Genomic DNA, 22914 nt, shown 5'->3' on the forward strand with positions numbered 1-22914 from the left:
TCATAGTCAGAATACAACAAGATTATTGACAATTAATATTTGCATTTCAAAATAATTTTCGGGTTTAGTTTAGGCACGGATCAATTCAGATTTCATTTCATTGTCAGACAGTATCATTCCTACAGTGCAGTGTTACATTGAAGTGTGCAACATTTAATGTTTGGAATATTATTATGTCAATTTGCGTGCATAAATTTTCAGGGCGCATTAATAGAGGCATTGTTGTGTTTTATCCTTTTAAAATTTGATTTATAATTTAATGGAGAAATGTTACTCTCTGAGTTTTGTGCGTCGAAACTGGAAATTTTGTTACAGATTAATTCAAATACAGTTACACAAGACTAGATAGATTCTGGCGACTCATTTCATCAGACAGTGTTTACATGAGAGTACTACTTGCGCAGGTTAACACTAAGCGCGGACATACAGGAATGTTTAAAACCAGCAAACCAGTCCAGTTTAGTTAACAACAACAACAAACATTTAACACTAGCTATAATATTCTCTGACCATTCATTAAGGATGTAGTGGATCCAGAAGCTGACGTCATGAAGTTCTATGCGGTCGTGCATTATCAACCATAATAATGAAGCCATGGCCAAATGAACTCTGGAAAGTTGAACACTACTGGACATTAAAATTGCTACAACAAGAAGAAATGCAGATGATAAACTGGTATTCATTGGACAAATATATTATATTAGAACTGACATGTGATTACATTTTCACGTAACTTGGGTGCATAGATTCTGAGAAATCACTACCCAGAACAACCACCTGTGGCCCTAATAACGGCCTTGATACGCCTCGGCATTGAGTCAGAGCTTGGATGGTGTGTACAGGTACAGCTGCCCATACAGCTTCAGCACGATACCATAGTTCATCAAGAGCAGTGACTGGCGTATTGTGACGAGCCAGTTAATCGGCCACCATTGACCAGACGTATCAGTTGGTGAGAGATCTGGTGAATGTGGTGGCCATTGCAGCAGTCGAACATTTTCTGTATCCAGAAAGGCCCGTACAGGACCTGCAACATGCGGTCGTGCATTATCCTGGTGAAATGTAGGATTTCGCAGGGATCGAATGAAGGGTAGAGCCACGGGTCGTAACACATATGAAATGTAACGTCCAATGTTCATTAACTGCCATCAATGCGAACAAGAGGTGGTCGAGACGTGTAACCAATGGCACCCCATACCATCACGGCGGGTGATATGCCAATATGGCGATGACGAATACACGCTTCCAATTTGTGTTCACCGCGATGTCGCCAAACATGGATGCCACCATCATGATGCTGTAAGCAAAACCTGGATTCATCCGTAAAAATGACGTTTTGCCATTCGTGCACCCAGGTTCGTCGTTGAGTACATCATCGCAGGCGTTCCTGTCTGTGTTGCAGCGTCAAGGGTAAGCGCAGCCATGGTCTCCGAGCTGATAGTCCATGCTGCTGCCAACGTCGTCGAACTGTTCGTGCAGATGGTTGTTGTCTTGCAAACGTCCCCATCTGTTGACTCATGGATCGATACATGGCTGCACGATCCGTTACAGCCATGCGGATAAGATGCCTGTCATCTCAACTGCTAGTGATACCAGGCCGTTGGGATCCAGCATGGCGTTCCGTATTACCCTCCTGAAGCCACCGATTCCATATTCTGCTAACAGTCATTGGATCTCGACCAACGCGAGCTGCAATGTCGCGATAAGATAAATCGCAATCACCGTAGGCTACAATCCGACCTTTATCAAAGTCGGAAACGTGATGATACGCATTTCTCCTCCTTACACGAGGCGTCACAAAAACGTTTCACCAGGCAACGTCGGTCAGCTGCTGTTTGTGTATGAGAAATCGGTTGGAAACTTTCCTCATGTCAGCACATTGTAGGTGTCACAACAGGCGCCAACCTGGTGTGAATGCTATGAAAAGCTTATCATTTGCATATCACAGCATCTTCTTCGTGTCGGCTAAATTTCGCGTGTGTAGCACGTCATCTTCGTGGTGAAGCAATTTTGATGGCCAGTAGTGTATATGGGGAGGTAGTACAATGCTACAGTAGCGGTTATAGGTGAGTATACAGCGTTCAGCACCAATGAAACATTATACCTCCACACAACATAACACGTGGACCACCAACACGATCATGCTCCACAATGCTTTTGGTGCATTATCTGTTCCCACCTCCCGCCATAAGAGAATACAGAGGGGTTGTCGAAGATGTACATGCTAAAGTTACTTTCGTCTCTAAGTTTTCCTCACCAATGTACATTGTTTTTTGTGACATTGCATCCCTTAAAAACTAGCAGGGAGAGGCATGCTTTTATATATATATATATATATATATATATATATATATATATATATATATATATATATATGAGGCAGTTTTACTTGAGTGACTTTTGAGGTAGGTCGTTAGACCTCCAATACTATATTATTCCCACTGCATTCAAAAATTAGGCTTGCTACGGTGCAAAAATGTGGCCGATCCCAGTTGATATTGTGAACTCTGTGAACTGTGTCTGCTAATAAAAATCGTACTCTGGACAAATGCTTTGAGTTATTTCTTAGTACATAGGACACGGCTCACCTAGTAGAAGTAGTGCACTTAGCGCAACTGAACCTTAGAACCAATCTGATGCAACTGTCTGCAGCCTGTTAAATTAATTCATCATGTTATTTATGAAATCCTTAAGATGAATTTATGTGGGCTGAGAAATTACTTATTTACAGATCTCAAGTTTTAAGAATATCCACCAGACCTACGACCGAACATCGCTCGCTGCAAAAATGCCGCCGCCCCCTCGCGACCCTCTTGGCAGAGCGCGACTCTCCGCACTTGTGTCTCTGTCTCGTGCCGCCCTCACCAGCGGCTTGTCGTTGCACACTTACTTGCTTATAAGGGTAATTTTAGTGCTACAGGTTATGTATTCGAGGTAAGCGCCTCAGCGTGCACATCATTTTGATACTTCCCAGTACGGATCTTTGGGTGAAGAATAGAAAGAATTTAAATAATGTTAATTTAAGTCATACACTATTTCCTTATGATCTAAATTGTGCTACACTTGTTGTACGATTACTGTCTACACATCCAATGAAGTATTACGAATTGTATTTAATTCAGTGAGCTTATGAAGTGGAGTCTACCTCGCTATTTTCTCGCTGTGCCTTAATTAATTATACAAAATTTATTCCTGCCGATTACAGCTAAATATGATCATAAATAATTTTAGCAACACTTTATGTAAGACCTGCTTAGTCTGTAGCCACTACATAACTCCATTCTTAATGATCAACTTTATTCGCCATTATGGGCTGTTTATTTGCAGCCTTGAGGCAAAACTATGTGCTGTCACTGACGGAAGTACATTTCCCCTTTAGCCACGTGCTGACATCAGACCCCGTGTCAATCAGTTAATAACACGAAGCCGTCACATCCTGAACGTAAAGTCGCCGAGATACAGTTAATAAAGAAACATCTGTACTTACAGTCTCTATGTTATTTATGCGGCGAGCGTGACTGCACGGTAGATTGCACTTTGAGGCTCGCACCCCGAATCGTTGATGATACCAACACAACTGCTCCTTCCCGGCATCTCCGCTGTCCTTATGTGTCGGCAGGACCTCCGAACCGGTAGCTCTCAACGCCTCCACCTGCCTGTGCAGCCCGTCTAGCTGCTCCTTGAGTTTTTGAAGTTGTGTACCAGTAACAGCGCGCCGCTGCATATTAATCGCCGCCGTTTCGTACTCTTCCGTAGTCGCCTCCACCTTTGCTGCACTGAGAGAATTTGTTGGTTCAGCCGTCGCATGAACCCTGTCGGAGTTGGAGTCGTGCTTCTATATTGTGTCCGTGACTCGCTACCATAGCTGCTCTCAATGCAGACGAAAGCTGTGCTGCCCAAACGGAATGAAGGGTAGTGTTCGAAAATTCATTTTCCGTCACGATACCACGCAAATGCCTCCAATATTCGGAGGGAGTTCTGTCACCTCTACGTTCACCTCGCAACACCTGGCAGATTCTTTGATCTAACGGTTTCGTAAGCCGGCTTATTAATAAGCACTTCAGTGTTGTATATTGCTGCGTTTCCGGTGGCCGTCTAATTACCTCTTCAACCGATACCGCTGCCCTCGCATCCAGACTGTTTGCCGCTGTCATGAACTTTTCCCGGTCGTCAGTTACCCGAATATGCATGAATGCCAGTTCTAACATGGAGAACCAAAGTTCCGGTTTATCGGGCACGAACGGCGGCGGGCGTATTTTCATGCGTTGTCCCAGCGAATCTTCCTCTCGTATATGTGTTCCGGCCGCGGATTTTGTCCTGGTAATATCACTGTCCCGCTCCGCTGAATCTATCCCGTGGTGACCAACGTCGTTCATAACTCCCGAACCCGACCGCGCAGCGTACCCTGCCGGTATACTGATCGTGCTGTAGAGCTTCTGCCGTTTGGCGTATGTTGTAGTGTACCTTCGTTGTCCTCCCCCTCTGCCTTCGTACGTGTTCTTTTGACTTTGGGGTCACCACTTTGTACCCACTACGTAACTCCATTCTACATTAACATGGAACATCTAAGACAAAACAAGAAGCAAAGAGTAAATGATTATGTACACACTAGAGTCTTTGCCGCTGCACCTGTACTGTGCACACGGAACTATTCGTGTGCGTGCTCCCACAAGCCCAATAATCCACAGCTGCTTTTATTTCTACAGCGTAACGGGTGTGTGAAGCATGTTCTAACTTTATTCAAGTATTGTTTAACGTTTGCTGTCTATTTTTAAATTTATAATATTGTGTCACGTATTATGTTCAACATCTCGTGTCGGTGTTCCGTTGCATACGTTTAATACAGACCGATCCATGCATCATTCTTGAATTAAAAGTAGTGCTGAAACCATGGTACAATTGGTACAAGGATGTGCTGCGTACGTACTGAGGACAGCCTTCTTGGTTATCACCTGACTTAAATCTGAGGTCCCTGTCTTGTTAAAATGTTAAAAACAATACAAATTCAATTAATTTTTTTGTAGTGTGCAGAGTTTCTGAAGCACAGACGACATCTTAGCCTCACTGCACTCGTATCATTGATGGGATGAAATCGATGTGCTTATTTGTACACCGTAGTGTATATATAAATGTGTGTGTGTGTGTGTGTGTGTGTGTGTGTGTGTCTGTGTGTGTGTGTGTGTGTGTGTGTGTGTGTGTGTGTGTGTGGTGTGAGTAATTCTGTAGCTCCTGGCCAGTGCTGTTTGCTGCAGAAGTGGGCCATTTTAGCTGCCATCCGTGAGACACATCAGTCTCTTAACTGTCGCCTAGCGGTCCTGAACGTGCCTTCCCACGCCGGTGGCTACTGCCCTAGACCGGATGGACGCCATTCACGCCGCTTATAGTTGGACCCACGGTCGAGTTAAGGTTTGTTCGGCCCATCTACGTCACTCATTCTCGGACAGCCAATGAGCTTTCAGAGGAATTCTGAGTGCTCTACTGTGAATGTCGTAGCCAATGCGAGCATTAAACGTGATCGTAGCCAGTTACATAATAATTTTTCTTCCGTTAGTTGCAAGCTGTCATGATGGTGGTGATAGCGAAAACCCTACGTAAGCAACCGAGAGACACAAATGCCATAACCCTGCAATTCGGCTCGAAAAAAAGGGGCAGTTCCCTTTTTTTGCTTGTGTTTCCCATCCGTTTATGTTGGAACGCGAGTGGGTCCAGGAATGTCTTGACACCATCTTTTGTAATTAAAAACCGAACTATTTTTGCCATTGATTGCTGTGAGAAATACTGGATGGGCTCTTATCTCTCTTACTGTCACTGTTTAGTGCAAAGGTTCCCAATCTCTTCTGTCACGTAAACCACACGCCAAGTTTTTTTCTGTTTTGGGTCGACTTTACCTTACATATACTGAATTCTAACAAATTCAACCTCAGATGTCTTCCTGGCAACTGATACAGTGTTACTCACATTGACAGGTTTAACAGTGGAAGTGTAGAGTGAAAAATAATTTAAAAAAAAAACACACGTTGAGCTTTACACATTTATTAACTTAAACGACACAAAACGCAAATCTAGAAAAATTAATCCATAAATGTTCTTAATGGGAGAGATCAGCCAAGTGCCTCATGAGCAAATGCTCAGTATTTGGCTTCAATAACTTCCTCGCTGTAGCCGATAATACAAGACAAGTAAATTATCTGTCTCTCTGAAACCTGAAAAATTGTTGACATCGCTTTCTGAGCCGTACGTTAAGTTCTTCGTGAGCGTTTATTCCGATCAATTCTTTTCGTAATACATCTGTTTCTTCAATATTACTGTGTGGATTGATAAGCCCCTGTAGTACTTCCATAGTCAAAACATCCTTAAACGTAATTTCAGAATCAATGTAATGGGTATTTAAACGCTGAAAGTATGTTGAAACGTCATCATCCCGACAGTTTGTCAGCAAAAAATTGGGATACTGGGAGAATACGCGCCGTCCAATGTTTTGCTTCATTAGTTTAACCCTGTCACGGAAAGCTGAAATGATGAACTTTGTTTTTATCAGATTTAGGCTGTCCTTTTGTAGCTTAAATCAACCTCATTATATTTAGTAAAGAAACCTGTTAAATAAGCATGTTATGGCTTCCACTTGATTAAATTTTCTTTTAAATTGTATGTCCAGCATCCAGCGAGAAAAATCACCTCAAACATAAGCCTTTTGACAGCCAGAGCACTTCATTGTGAAGGTGTCTCCCATCGAAGTTCTTTTCATTTACTACGCATAATTGCGCAAATAACATGGAAGTCAACCCGTTACTTGGAATTTTCTTGTCTGTGTTAATGACAAATAGAAAAGACTGATGCACTCTAGCACTCAGATATTTAGAACTCAAGGTTGACGACGAATGAAGCGGTGCTCTGCAAACACCTCGGGAACATTTTGTTTTAAGTATCTTATAAATCGACGAAAGCGCCACCTGCTGCTGCTCATATAATATTGGATAAAGGGACCACTTCTCCCATCAAACAGTCTTTCACAACATTGATTCATCTTTAGTGTCAATCGTTACAGTTCTCACGTAGGCCAGTACATCATGGTTTTTTTATCCATAGCAATACGAAGATTTTCCAATAACAATGGTACACTACCATGTGAATTCGACTGGTCGAGCTGTGTAGAGATATTTGACATAATTACACAAGATGCTTTTAATATCATAATTCATTTCAACAATGAGTCTTGTTGTGGTCTACAATCCTGAGACTTGTTTGATGCAGCTCTCCATGCTATTCTATCCTGTGCAAGCTTCTTCATCCCCCAGTACTTACTGCAACCTACATCCTTCTGAATCTGCTTAGTGCATTCATCTCTTGGTCTCCCTCTCTGATTTTTACCCTCCACGCTGCCCTCCAATGCTAAATTGGTGATCCCTTGATGCCTCAGAACATGTCCTACCAACCGATCCCTTCTTCTGGTCAAATTGTGCCACAAACTCCTCTTCTCCTTAATTCTAGCCAGCCGGAGTGGCCGAGCGGTTCTAGGCGCTACAGTCGGGAACCGTGCGTCCGCTAAGGACGCAGGTTCGAATCCTGCCTTGGGCATGGATGTTTGTGATGTCCTTAGGTTAGTTAGGTTTAAATAGTTCTAAGTTCTAGGGGACTGATGACCTCGGCAGTTATGTCCCATAGTGCTCAGAGCCATTTGAACCATTTGAATTTCCCCAATCCTATTCAAAACCTCCTCATTCGTTATGTGATCTACCCATCTATACTTCAGCATTCTACTGTAGCACCACATTCCGAAAGCTTCTATTCTCTTCTTGTCCAAACTATTTTTCGTTGATGTTTCACTTCCATACGTGGCTACACTCAAAATAAACACTTTCAGAAACGGCTACCTGACACTTAAATCCATACTCGAAGTTAACAAATTTCTCTTCTTCAGAAACGCTTTCCTTACCATTGCCAGTCTACATTTTATATCCTCTCTACTTCGACCATCATCAGTTATTTTGCGCCGGCCGCGGTGGTCTAGCGGTTCTAGGCGCGAAGTCCGGAATCGCGCGACTGCTACGGTCGCAGGTTCGAATCCTGCCTCGGGCATGGATGTGTGTGATGTCCTTAGGTTAGCTAGGTTTAAGTATTTCTAGTTCTAGGGGACTGATGACCTCAGATGTTAAGTCCCATAGTGCTCAGAGCCATTTGAACCATTTTTTTATTTATTTTGCTCCCCAAATAGCATAATTCCTTTACTACTTTAAGTGTCTCATTTCCTAATCCAAATCCCTCAGCATCACCCGACTTAATTCGACTACATTCCATTATCCTCGTTTTGCTTTTCTTGATGTTCATCTTATACCCTCCTTTAAAAACACTATCCATTCCATTCAACTGCTCTTCCAAGTCCTTTGCTGTCTCTGACAGAATTAAAATGTCATCGGCGAACCTCAAAGTTTTTATTTCTTCTCAATAGATTTTAATTCCTACTCCGAATTTTTCTTTTGTTTCCTTTACTGCTTGCTCAATATACAGATTGAATAACATCGGGGAGAGGCTACAACCCTGTCTTACACCCTTCCCAACCACTGCTTCCCTTTCATGTCCCTCGACTCTTATAACTGCCATCTGGTTTCTGTACAAATTGTATGTAGCCTTTCGCTCCCTGTATTTTACACCTGCCACACTCAGAATTTGAAAGAGAGTATTCCAGTCAACATAGTCAGAAGTTTTCTCTACGTCTACAAATACTAGAAACGTAGGTTTGCCTTTCCATAACCTTTCTTCTAAGATAAGTCGTAAGGTCAGTATTGCCCCACGTGTTACACCATATCTACGGAATCCAAACTGATCTTCCCCTAGGTCATCTTCTACCAGTTTTTCCATTCGTCTCTAAAGAATTTGAGTTAGTATTTTGCAGCTGTGACTTATTAAACTGATAGTTCGGTAATTTTGACATCTGTCAACACCTGCTTTCTTTGGGATTGAAGTTACGATATTCTTCTTGCAGTCTGAGGGTATTTCGCCTGTCTTGTACATCTTGCTCACCAGATGGTTGAGTTTTGTCAGGACTGGCTCTCGTAAGGCCATCAATAGTTCTAATGGAATGTTGTCTACTCCTGGGGCCTTGTTTCGACTCAGGTCTTTCGTTGCTCTGTCAAACTCTTCACGCAGTACCGTATCTCCCATTTCATCTTCATCTACATCCTCTTCCATTTCCATAATATTGTCCTCAAGTACATCGCCCTTGTATAGACCCTCTATATACTCTTTCCACCTTTCTCCTTTCCCTTCTTTGCTTAGAACTGGGTTTCCATCTGAGCTCTTGATACAAGTGGCTCTCTTTTCTCCAAAGCAGACTTTAAATTTCCTGTAGGTAGTATCTATCTTGCCCCTAGTGAGACAAGCCTCTGCATCCTTACATTAGTCCTCTAGCCTTACCTGCTTAGCCATTTTGCACTTCCTGTCGATCTCATTTTTGAGACGTTTGTATTCCTTTTTGCCTGCTTCATTTACTGTATTTTTGTATTTTCTCGTTTCATCAGTTAAATTCAATATTTCTTCTGTTACCCAAGGATTTCTACTACCCCTCGACTTTTTACCTTCTTGATCCCCTGCTGCCGTCACTACTTCATTCCTCAGAGCTATCCATTCTTCGTCTACTGTATTTCTTTCCCCTATTCCTGTGAATTGCTCTCGCTGAAACTCTCTACAACCTTTGGTTTAGTCAGTTTATCCAGGTCACATCTCCTTAAATTCCCACCTTTTTGCAGTTTCTTCAGTTTTAATGCACAGTTCATAACATCCTGGTCAGAGCTTCGTTATTTTTAGAGAGAATTATTTTGAATACATCATAAGCAGTTTACGTATAACAATGTTTAAAACTTGTTTAACGACTGACACAATGAACTGTTCCCCAGTAGTACACCGCTTCCTAGATTTTACTATAAGTAGCGAGAAACTGTAAGACGCCCGCAAACCAGAATCCTCTCTTCGTGACGCTGAAGCGAACGTACTGACGTCCTATGTGTGTCTTTTTTTTATTTAAGTATTTGCAAGTATTTCAAATCTTTACCTCTTTTATCATATGACCCTACAGTTTGGGTAGTTTCGTAGCGTCGTTGGTAAATGTAGATGTAGTGTTACTAGTGCCTGCCGTCGGGTAGACCGCTCGCCGGGTGCAGATCTTTCTATTTGACGCCACTTCGGCTACTCGCGCGTCGATGGGGATGAAATGATGATGATGAGGACAACACAACACCCAGTCCCTGAGCGGAGAAAACCTCCGACTTAGACGGGAATCGAACCTGGGCCCTTAGGATTGACATTCCGTCGCGCTCACTACTTTTTTATTATTGTAAATGTTTTTTTTATTTAGTTTTAATTATTTTTATTTTTCTTGTAATTTTTTGTATTTTTTTAAACAGTAAGTAACTGAAAACTACTAAGTACACTCGTTGCGTCGAGTTGGGGACGCACATAACTGAAAACATGCTTACAGTTGTAGCAAAAGGCATAAAGAAAGAGAGCAAAGTGTGGGTTAAGGGAGCCATGAAACAAAACCTAAGGGTGGAATCGATACCACCATTAATCAGTGCTACATTTTACACCGGATGGGAAACATAAACTGCGAAGACCTTTTCGCTCCGGGGACAAAAAGAGGAAATGGAGCTAATACTGCTATAAGCTATAGAGTGCGAGGGTTTGCGGCGAAACTCTCCATCTGCTGTATCATCCAGGTATGACTTCTCGTAATGACCAAGGTAGATCCCACGTTGTACCGTGTAGTGTTCTATCATCGTCTTGTAATTTCAGCTTCTCTTACCCGTGATGTTCCAGCTACGTGAGGGGTCGTGGAACGTACTCCACAAATAATTGGAAAAATATTGTCGATACTTTGGGTTACGGATGATCTTGCAATATCATTCCTGTAGACAGTTTCAAAAGTCTAAAGTGTCCTTAGTGCCGTCTTGAAACAAGCAATGCACTGCATGTCCACGAAGCCACGTCATGGCATTAGTTTTCGTGCGTAGGTAATACGTCTCATCCGGGAATTAGATAGTCTTAGGGTCTATATGATTCGGCGTTACTCGAAGGAAGTATGCTGACATTTGCCGCACTAAGTGCCACACTGCCGTAGACTCGCCACAGCTAAGACGGTGTTCATCGTTGTCCTGAACGCCACAGCTCGTGCACGTGGGTGAGTCTACCATATGGATCTCATGTAGCCTTGATCTGGTCACCTGCTTACCGTTGACACTGATATACCACATCGCTGAGACGTCAGTGTCCAGTGTTACGTGGTGAACTGTCCTCCACACTACTCGCCAGTTGACATTCGGGTGCTTCCTCTCCACGACGTTATTGGGTCGTCCACGCTCCAGGACTCGATAAACCGTCTTTGCCGTCGCCATTTGAGTCGTTGTTAAGGCAAGTCGAACGTAACTGAGTTCGAGGTAAAAGACACCGATGTAGAAGAGCGAAGAGGGGGCTTGGTGTATCGGCACAGGTGGCAATAGGGATGGCGGTGCCAGTTCTTCTACTGACAAACTGGTCAGACTGTCCGGACGGCGGTGCCATAGCCTGACTAGGGCGACCACTTCTTCATGAACGTGATGAAGGCCGAGCCCTCCCCGATGCGGGGGAAGGGTGTGAGTCTCACATTTGATCTTGAAAAGCATTCCTGAACTCACGAATGGCCCACAAGCCGCAAGTATACGGCGAGCTAACACCACCGGTATAGGTAATATTTGGGAAATGTGAGGAACACGTGACGCTAAATGTGTGTTGACATACTGGGTCCGTTGGACGATGTTCAGGGCTCGTAGGCGGTTGTTGATAATCCCAGTCCGAACATTTCGTAAAAGCCGTTGAAAGTTGTGAGCAGCGGTTCGTCGTATATCGTCTGTAAAATCAATGACGAGACATTTCAAAGTATATCTGGGCTGTAAGGGGGTGACACTGTCCTCAGACAATCCGACCACGAGTACCAGTGGCCATGCTATAAGTTGCTATTCAATTCAGTGCGCTAGCGGTGTCGTCGCCATTGCGGATGACAATCACCAGGTCATCAGCGTACGCTTTACATCGGAAAGTGTGGCCTCGTGAGGTCATACCCGTTAGTCGTTGGTGCAGGCCGCAGAGAGAGGTTCCATGCCCACAGCGTAAAGTAAAGCGGACCGAGAGCAGCCTTGGCGTATCGATCGAGAAATGGTGTGGGGCTGCGTAGGTCGGCCGTTGACGATCACCTTAGACGTCGCACCACGGAGTAGTCTCATCACGACAGTGACGAATGGCTGTGGGTACCGCATATGTTGCAGGACCGCTTCCAAATAGTCGTGGTCCACTCGGTCGAAAGTTTGACTGAAATGGATTGCCGCCAGTGCACCCTTCAGACGACATGCCCTCGCCAGTGAGATCAAGTCACGATATTCACTGAGTGCTGTTTGAATATTATTGTCACCTCCTAATGACGTTTGATCTGGTGAGATAACGTTTCGTAAGGTCTGGTGTATCCACACCGCCAACAGTCGAGAAAAGATCTTAAAGTCGCAGATCAATAGCGTCAACGGGCGGTAGTCCTGCAGCCGTGAGCCACCGGGCGGTTTGTGAATAGGAATAATCATCCCTTCCACAAGGGCCGCAGGGAGCGGCACGTCCGGGGATAGTAGTTCGCGACAGATGTCCGTCCATCGGGTGGCTAATAATATTGGCGGCAATGACAGGTGAGCGATGTTTAATTTCCATGGGCTGCGGCTTCTCCACACTTGCTGCCGCTGCAGGGTGATCTGTGGTCCAGCGGCTAGCGAGCGTGAGACATAAATCCGGTCGATGCGATCGGAAGAGTGACTCGTGATGTGTGTAAATCCCGGTCGGTGGCCGTGAAGATGTTCCCAAGTGTCCACCATCTGTAGGTCTTGAATTAGCGTCTGTAGTTCCGGGCACGGATTATGTCGTGAGAGTTGGTCTCTGGGCGCCAGTACGCAATTGTAGTCACCTCCAAGCACCAGTTCGTCGTGGCGGCCTTGGAAAAGCGGGGTGACGTCTTCCGCAAAGAAACGTGAACGTTCACGACGCTTGTCCGTCCCGGAAGGTGCGTAGATATTGAGAAGGCGGACACCCAGTACTGTGAGTGCCATTCCTCTTGCCCCAGGCAGAAACAGGATATCGTCCGCCACTATTCCTTCCCGGAGAAGTGCAACGACACCGTTGCCTGTGGGGGAAGCTGGAGAGACGCAAGCATCGTAAGCGTACATGGCTGGGAAGTCATCGACGTACAGTTCCTGGAGAAGGGCTATTTCGATGGAAACAGAATTCAACATATCCTGAAGCAAGGATAACTCAGCGCGCGTCCGTATAGTGTTGATGTTTATAGTCGCAACACGATAAGTTTGAGGTCTATCCATAGCGTCTGTGTTGGCCATCAATACCCTTGTAAGGCTGTCTCGTCACTGTATCTGATGGCGGGAAAGGATCAACACTGGTGGGGTAAATTCCCCCGCGTGTCGTCCGACTCAATGGGCAAGGAATTCTCCTCACTGTCGTCCGCCCAGTCGCCATGAAATACCATCGGCTGTTGGTGGCTGTTTGTCGCTGCCGTGGCACTCTGCGCTGGCTCCATCAGCCCTACTGGCTGGGAATCGGCAGCGGCTGTCTGCTTGTGATCCTGCTGTTCTGTATGGTCGGACGGACTGAAGCCGTCACCATGGCGATCTGATGGGTGAGATGTTACTGTGGCCTCTGTACGACCGGTACCGTCGTCGGGGTGTCCACAGTCCATGTCAGACGATCGCTGCAAACATTCGTCCGATGGAGCACGCCGCCGTCTCTTGTGTTTCCGAGGGGAACGCTGTTTACGGAAGTGTGTTTCAGTATCCGAATGTGGGTGAATTTCTTCAGCTGCACCTGCGTCTGGAAGAAAAGTCGCTGTCGGCACAGCCCGTGGGTCAATGTCCATCTTGGTATCCATGCCTTCTTGCATGGTCGGTCGGTGATTGTCTTCGGGTGAGGGAGCCGTTGTAGAGGCAGGATCCGGTACTGAAGAACCCATCATGGTCTCGCTATCGGGGGCGGCTATCGGACTAACGTGGCCAGCATCGGAAACGGTTGCTGCCCGTGCAACCTCGGCGCAATTGGAAGGAAGGGTCGTAGATTCACCTGTCGGGATTTAAGTAAGCCGTCGTCGGAGGCAATCCGACCGGACGTGCCCTTCTTGACCACAACCGGAGCAGGTGCGTGGCTGACCGTCATACATAATGATCGCCCTATATCCGCCGATGACAAGATATGATGGTACTTGTTTGGTCACTTCAATTTTGATCTGTCGTACCCCGTTAACAACGGGGTACATTGTAAAAGTGGTCCATTTTTCTGCCATATGGCTGACTACTCTGCCGCAAGGCTGGAAAGCCGCGGTGACTACGTCCGGTGGTACTTCGAAAGGGAGTTCGAAGACGCGTATCGTACGGAGGCCAAGCCCCGCGTGATCGATAGAGACCGCCCCAATATGGCCATCAGAATGTTTGAATTTAAGATCGTTCGCATGTGCGCGCACGATTCTGTTGCACACCTCGTCACTTGCTAACTTGACGTAGACAACAGTGCTCGTGATAGAGAGATGAATACCAATTATGACCCGCGGTTCAGTTTTAGCGTCGTCAAGTAGAAAACCTTCCACTTCAAAAGCTCGCGGTCGTGCATGATCGGGCTGAAAACTGATCTTGATTGTGGTTTGTCTGTATGAATGTGCCATTTTGCGTTGGTAGTCATGGACTCTAAACTAGCGGCGACGAAGTAGTAAATAACTGCGGGCACATGCGACCGCGCAGACGGGACGGGACGGGACGTAAACAAGACGTCCTCGCCGCAGTGCAGCGGAAAGCAGACTACTACTCAGCTACTGGCGGCGGACGCGTCATTGGTTAGCACACTCTTTCGAACTATCTAAATCGGGTCCACTCTCCTGGACTCCCATTTACATCTAATGCACTCTGAATTTTATTTTTCACTGACATGGACCCCTTTTGAGATGTAATTGATCCCTAGGGATCGACATAGTCCACTTAGGGAATCAGTGGTTTAGCGCGTACAATGAAGAATGAAGACACGAAGTTTGCTTAGTATAGTGTTGACGGTTGATATGGTGTGTTGGTACTGCGTGAAGTAAGCTATAATCAAAAATGCTAAGCCACCTTTCTTCCAAACTAAAGGACAAATACACTTTCTTGGAAGAGACAACACTTGGTTATAAAGTTAACTGTAAAACATTCAGTACCACTTTTTCGATTGCACGGGGTGGGAATCGTTCAGCTTCTTAAATCAAACAAACATAGTCTGGCTTCCTCTGATGCTGTTACAACAACTTCTTGAAACAGCGTCTTTTCAACCAAGAAAAGAATAAGTTGGTTTCACACATCCTAAGAGATTCTTGCTTACGTTGTTTCTATGAAACATGATTTAAAAATTTAAAATATTTCCAGTTAAATATGTTTTATTAAAGGACTGCTATGAAATCAAGGGGTCTAGGGGTATAGCCGGCACGGTAGCTCAGCGTGTTCGGTCAAAGGGTTACGCACCCTCTATAATAAAAAAAACTGAGTTAATCGATTATCAACGAACTTAAAGGGATGTCTTACGACGTCCGCCCCGAACATACACAACGACCAAAAGCGAACAAAATGAGATATATAAAAAAAAAGGCGTCTAGGGGTAGCGTCTTTGATTCATAATCAAAACGTCTTCGGTCCCGGGTTCGACCCCTGCCACTGCCTAAATTTTGATAGATAATCAGAATTGGCGGCCGAAGACTTCCGGCATAAGAAGTCAGCCTCATTCTGCCAACGGCCTTGTCCAAGAGGGCGGAGGAGCGGATCAGGGCACTCTCTTGTCCTAGGGGTGGGAAATTGCCCCTAAAGGCGGAGGAATCAGCAATGATCAACGACATGAGGATGCAGAAGGCAATGGAAACCACTGCATTAAAGACACGTAACGTTTATCCACAGGACTTGTGGCCTGTAGTTGAAGAAGTGTCATGATGATCTCTCCATTGGCAAAAGATTCCGGAATAGTCCCCCCTTCGGATCTCCGGGAGGGGACTGCCATGAGAAAAAGATTGAATAATCAACGAAAGGATAATGTTCTACGAGTCGGGGCTTGGAATGCCATAAGCTTGAACGTGGTAGGGAAACTAGAAAATCTGAAAAGGGAAATGCAAAGGCTCAATCTAGATATAGTAGGGATCAGTGAAGTGAAGTGGAAGGGAGACAAGGATTGAGTATCGGGTAATATCAACAGCAGCAGAAAATGGTATAACAGGTGTAGGATTCGTTATGAATAGGACCGGATTCTTCTAATCAGAATCGACAGCAGACCAACACCGACAACGCTAGTTCAGGTATACATGCCGACGTCGCAAGCTGAAGATGAACAGATACAGAAAGTGTGTGAGGATATTGAAAGGGTAATGCAGTATGTAAGGGGGGACGAAAATCTAATAGTCATGGGCGACTGGAATGCAGTTGTAGGGGAAGGAGTATAAAAGGATACAGGAGAGTTCTGTAACAAGTTTCAGCTAGTAATAGCGAATACCCTGTTCAAGAAACACAAGAGGAGGAGGTATACTTGGAAAAGGCCGGGAAATACGGGAAGATTTCAATTAGATTACATCATGGTCAGACAGAGATTCCGAAATCAGATACTGGATTGTAAGGCGTACCCAGGAGCAGATATAGACTCAGATCACAATATAGTAGTGATGAAAAGTTGGCTGAAGTTCAAGACATTAGTCAGGAAGAATGAATACGCAGAGAAGTGGGATAGGGAAGTTCTAAGGAATGACGAGATACGTTTGAAGTTCTCTAACGCTATAGACACAGCAATAAGGAATAGCGCAGTAGGCAGCACAGTTGAAGAGGAATGGACATCTCTAAAAAGGGCCATCACAGAAGTTGGGAAGGAAAACATAGGTACAAAGTAGGTAGCTGCGTGGGTAACAGAAGAAATACTTCAGTTGATTGATGAAAGGAGGAAGTACAAACATGTTCCGGGAAAATGCAGAGGAGAGAGCAGATAGATGGAAAGAATACATTGAAAGCCTCTATGAGGGTGAAGATTTGTTTGATGTGATAGAAGAAGAAACAGGGGTCGATTTAGAAGAGATAGGGGATCCAGTATTAGAATCGGAATTTAAAAGAGCTTTGCAGGACTTACGGTCAATTAAGGCAGAAGGGATAGATAACATTCCATCAGAATTTCTAAAATCATTAGGGGAAGTGGCAACAAAACGACTATTCACGTTGGTGTGTAGAATATATGAGTCTGGCGACATACCATCTGACTTTCGGAAAAACATAATCCACACAATCAAGACACGTTCATAGGATTTGTCGACCTGGAAAAAGCGTTCGACAATATAAAATGGTGCAAGTTGTTCGAGATTCTGAAAAAATCAGGGGTAATCTATAGGGAGAGACGGGTCATACACAATACGTACAAGAACCAAGAGGGAATAATAAGTGTGGACGATCAAGAACGAAGTGCCCATATAAGAAAGGTGTAAGACAAGGCTGTTGCCCTTCGCCCCCACTCTTCAATTTGTACATCGAGGAAGCAATGATGGAAATAAAAGAAAGGTTCAGGAGTGGAATTAAAATACAAGGTGAAAGGATATCAATGATGCGATTCGCTGATGACATTGCTATCCTGAGTGAAAGTGAAGAAGAATTAAATGATCTGCTGAACGGAATGAACAGTCTAATAAGTACACAGTATGGTTTGAGGGTAAATCGGAGAAAGACGAAGGTAATGAGAAGTAGTAGAAATGAGAACAGCGGGAAACTTAACATCAGGATGGATGGTCACGAAGTCAATGAAGTTAAGGAATTCTGATACCTAGGCAGTAAACTAACAAATGATGGACGGAGCAAGGAGGACATCAAAAGCAGACTCGGTATGGCAAAAAAGGAATTTCTGGCCAAGAGAAGTCTACTAATATCAAATACCGGCCTTAATTTGAGGAAGAAATTTCTGAGGATGTACGTCTGGAGTACAGCATTCTATGGTAGTGAAACATGGACTGTGGGAAAACGGGAACAGAAGAGCATGAAGCATTTGAGATGTGGTGCTATAGACGAATGTTGAAAATTAGGTGGACTGATAAGGTAAGGAATGAGGAGGTTCTACGCAGAATCGGAGAGGAAAGGAATATGTGGAAAACACTGATAAGGAGAAGGGACAGGATGATAGGACATCTGCTAAGACATGAGGGAATGACTTCCATGGTACTAGAGATAGCTGTAGATGGCAAAAACTGTAGGGGAAGACAGAGATTGGAATACGTAAAGCAAACAATTGAGGACGTAGGTTGCAAGTCCTACTCTGAGATGAAGAGGTTAGCACAGGGGAGGAATTCGTTGCGGGCCGCATCAAACCAGTCAGTAGACTGATGACCCGAAAAAAAAAAAGAAATCAAATCCTTGATATTCAGGATCACAAAGCTTTTACATTATTTATCAACCGAAAGATATAATATTAAAGTTGATGGTTGACCTGGTATTTCACCATAATTGCAATAAGTCATTTCATTACGTAGATTCTACACAGGGTGAAGCGAAATTCACGCACTCGGTCTTCGCAGGGCGACACCTCAAATGCCAGCGATAAAAAAATGTCTGTCACAGAATTTCGACCAGCGAATACATCCGGCAGGATAAGGAAGTTAAAGAGTGGCAATGTGGCAACGCTGTAACCACATGTATTACAATTAACTCTATCAGGACCGACTACTTACGTTGTACAGTTGGTGCAGTGGCTAGAGTTTCGGGTTAACTTGCAGAAGGTCGATGGTTCGATCCTGGGTTGAAGCAAGTTATTTTTATTTGGTAAATGTAGTCCCGGTAGTACAGTGTCTGGCATCTTCATCGTCACAGCGATTGCAGCGGGTCCTCTAGAAGACATTTGCAATCACATACCACAATCGTAGAAATGGAAGAATGGTCAGTTTTGAAAGAAGCCCTTCCAACGTTCTGGGGGTGAATTTATTCGCACCACTTCATCTACTAGATGCGAAACCTGTTTTCTTTGTACCCTCCTCCAATGATCCCATAGATTAGTACCAACCATTATTCTTACCTCAGATCCATTACATTTCGTTAGGGCCTTACGTTACCAGTAGGACTAGCAACATGCATTGTGAATAATGTCCGAACGCGGTTACTATTTGTGTGTGTTATCACCATGGTCCCACTAACTATGCCTTTCAACGATGACTCTGGTCACCGCATGCTGTTTAACGCATATCTTAAAGCATTATTATTATTATTGTTATTATTATTCCATCGATGGGATTGTGGAAACATCATATCAATTACCGTCAGGGAAACAGTGTAATTCGAAACTGAACACTTCACAATTAGCGGTGTCGGGATGAATCATGCAGAACGATATTTATGAGCGGCGTAATGTGCGTCAGTGCGTTAGGCGGAACAACGCCCAGGAGTGACGGCGTATACTGTATGCGCTGTCCACCAGACAGGGACTAGTGTACAAGTATCGAATTTTCTGATTGCCAACCTCTAAACCAGTGTGGCAGATATATGGCATACATAAATGATGAATATGTGGGTATGCCCCCCCCCCCCCTTCCCATGAACCATAGACCTTGCCGTTGGTGGGGAGGATTGCGTGCCTCAGCGATACAGATAGCCGTACCGTAGGTGCAACCACAACGGAGGGGTATCTGTTGAGAGGCCAGACAAACGTGTGGTTCCTGAAGAGGGGCAGCAGCCTTTTCCGTAGTTGCAAGGGTAACCGTCTGACTGATTGACTGATCTGGCCTTGTGACACTAACCAAAACGACCTTGCTGTGCTCGTACTGCGAACGGCTGAAAGCAAGGGGAAACTACGTCGTAATTTTTCCCGAGGGCATGCAGCTTTACTGTATGGTTAAATGATGATGGCATCCTCTTGAGTAAAATATTCCGCAGGTAAAATAGTCCCCCATTCGGATCTCTGGGCGGGGACTACTCAAGAGGACGTCTTTATCAGGAGAAAGAAAACTGGCATTCTACGGATCGGAGCGTGGAATGTCAGATCCCTTAATCGGGCACGTACGTTAGAAAATTTAAAACGGGAAATGGATAGGTTAAAGTTAGATATAGTGGGAATTAGTGAAGTTCAGTGGAAGGAGGAGCAAGACTGCTGGTCAGGTGACTACAGGGTTATAAACAGAAAAAATCAAATAGGGGTAATGCAGGAGTAGGTTTAATGATGAATAGGAAAATAGGAATACGGGTAAGCTACTACAAGCAGCATAGTGAACGCATTATTGTGGCCAATATAGATACGAAGCCCACGCCTACTACAGTAGTACAAGTTTATATGCCAACTAGCTCTGCAGATGACGAAAAAATTGAAGAAATCTATGATGAAATAAAAGAAATTATTCAGATTGTGAAGGGAGACGAAAATGTAATAGTCATGGGTGATTGAATTTCGGCAGTAGGAAAAGGGAGAGAAGGAAACGTAGTAGGTGAGCATGGATTGGGGGTAAGAAATGAAAGACGAAACCGCCTGGTAGAATTTTGCAGAGCTCAACTTAATCATAGCTAACACTTGGTTCAAGAATCATAAAAGAAGGTTGTATACATGGAAGAACCCTGGTGATACTAAAAGGTATCAGATAGATTATATAATGGTAAGACAGAGATTTAGGAACCAGGTTTTAAATTGTAAAACATTTCCAGGGGCAGATGTGGACTCTGACCACAATCTATTGGTTATGAACTGTAGATTAAAACTGAAGAAATTGCAAAAAGGTGGGAATTTAAGGAGATGGGACCTGGATAAACTGACTAAAACAGAGGTTGTAGAGAGTTTCAGGGAGAGCATGAGGGAACAATTGACAGGAATAGGGGAAAGAAATACAGTAGTAGAAGAATGGGTAGCTCTGAGGGATGTAGTAGTGAAGGCAGCAGAGGATCAAGTAGGTAAAAAAACGAGGGGTAGTAGAAATCCTTGGGTAACAAAAGAAATATTGAATTAAATTGATGAAAGGAGAAAATATAACAATGCAGTAAATGAAGAAGGCAAAAAGGAATACATACGTCTCAAAAATGAGATAGACAGGGAGTGCAATTTGGCTTAGCAGGCATGGCTAGAGGATAAATGTAAGGATGTAGAGGCTTATCTCACTAGAGGTAAGATAGATACAGCCTACAGAAAAATTAAAGAGACCTTCAGAGAAAATAGGGCCACTTCTATGAATATCAAAAGCTCTGATGGAAACGCAGTTCTAAGCAAAGAAGGAAAAGCAGAAAGGTGGAAGGAGTATGTAGAGCGTCTACACAAGGGCGATGTACTTGAGGACAATATTATGGAAATGGAAGAGGATGTAGGTGAAGATGAAATGAGAGATATAATACTGCGTGAAGAGTTTGACAGAGCACTGAAAAACATGATTCGAAACAAGGCCTTGGGAGTAGACAACATTCCATTAGAACTACTGTGAGCCTTGGGAGAGCCAGTCCTGACGAAACTCTACCATCTGGTGAGCAAGATGTATGAGACAGTCGAAATACCCTCAGACTTCAAGAAGAATATAATAATTCCAATCCCAATGAAAGAAGGTGCTGACACATGTGAAAATTACCGAACTATCAGTTTAATAAGTCACAGCTGCAAAATACTAACGCGGATTCTTTACTGACGAATGGAAAAACTGGTAGAAGCCGACCTCAGGGAAGATCAGCTAGGATTCCGCAGAAATGTTGGGACACGTGAGGCAATACTAACCCTACGACTTATCTTAGAAGAAAGATTAAGGAAAGGCAAACCTACGTTTCTAGCATTTGTAGACTTAGAGAAAGCTTTTGACGAAGTTGACTGGAATACGCTGTTTCAAATTCTGAAGGTGGCAGGAGTAAAATATAGGGAGCGAAAGGCTATTTACAAATTGTACAGAAGGCAAGGGAAGCAGTGGTTGGGAAGGGAGTTAGACGGCGTTGTAGCCTCTCCCAGATGCTATTCAATCTGTATATTGAGCAAGCAGTGAAGGAAAAAAAAGAAAAATTCGGAGTAGTAATTAAAATCAATGGAGAAGAAATAAAAACTTCGAGGTTCGCCGATGACATTTTAATTCTGTCAGAGACAGCAAAGGATTTGGAAGAGCAGTTGAATGGAATGGTTAGTGTCTTGAAACGAGGGTATAAGATGAACGTCAACAAAAGCAAAACAAGGTTAATGGAATGTATTCGAATTAAGTCGGGTGATGCTGAGGGAATTGGATTAGGAAATGAGACACTTAAAATAGTAAAGGAATTCTGCTATTTGGGGAGCAAAATAAGTGATGATGGTCGAAGTAGAGAAGAAATAAAATGTAGACTGGCAATGGCAAAGAAAGCGTTTCTGAAGAAGAGAAATTTATTATCATCGAGTATGGATTTAAGTGTCAGGAAGCCGTTTCTGAAAGTATTTGTATGGAGTGTAGCCATGTATGGAAATGAAACATGCATGATATATAGTTTGGACCAGAAGAGAATAGTAGCTTTTGAAATGTGGTGCTACAGAGTAATGCTGAAGATTAGATGGGTAGATCACATAACTAATGAGGAAGTATTGAATAAGATTGGGGAGAAGAGAAATTTGTGGCACAACTTGACTAGAAGAAGGGATCAGTTGGTAGGACATGTGTTGAGGCATCAAGGGATCATCAATTTAGTATTGGAGGGCAGTGTGGAGGCTAAAAATTGTAGAGGGAGACCAAGAGATGAATACACTAAGCAAATTCAGAAGGATGTAGGTTGCGGTAGGCACTGGGAGATGAAGAGGCTTGCACAGGATAGAGTAGCATGGAGAACTGCATCAAACCAGTCTCGGGACTGAAGATCGCAACAACAACAACATGTGGGTATGCTTCTGGTCCTTAGCGCATCTGCTAATTGGGCTGGT

This window comes from Schistocerca gregaria, chromosome 5 (assembly GCF_023897955.1).
Source record: "Schistocerca gregaria isolate iqSchGreg1 chromosome 5, iqSchGreg1.2, whole genome shotgun sequence".
NCBI lineage: Eukaryota > Metazoa > Arthropoda > Insecta > Orthoptera > Acrididae > Schistocerca > Schistocerca gregaria.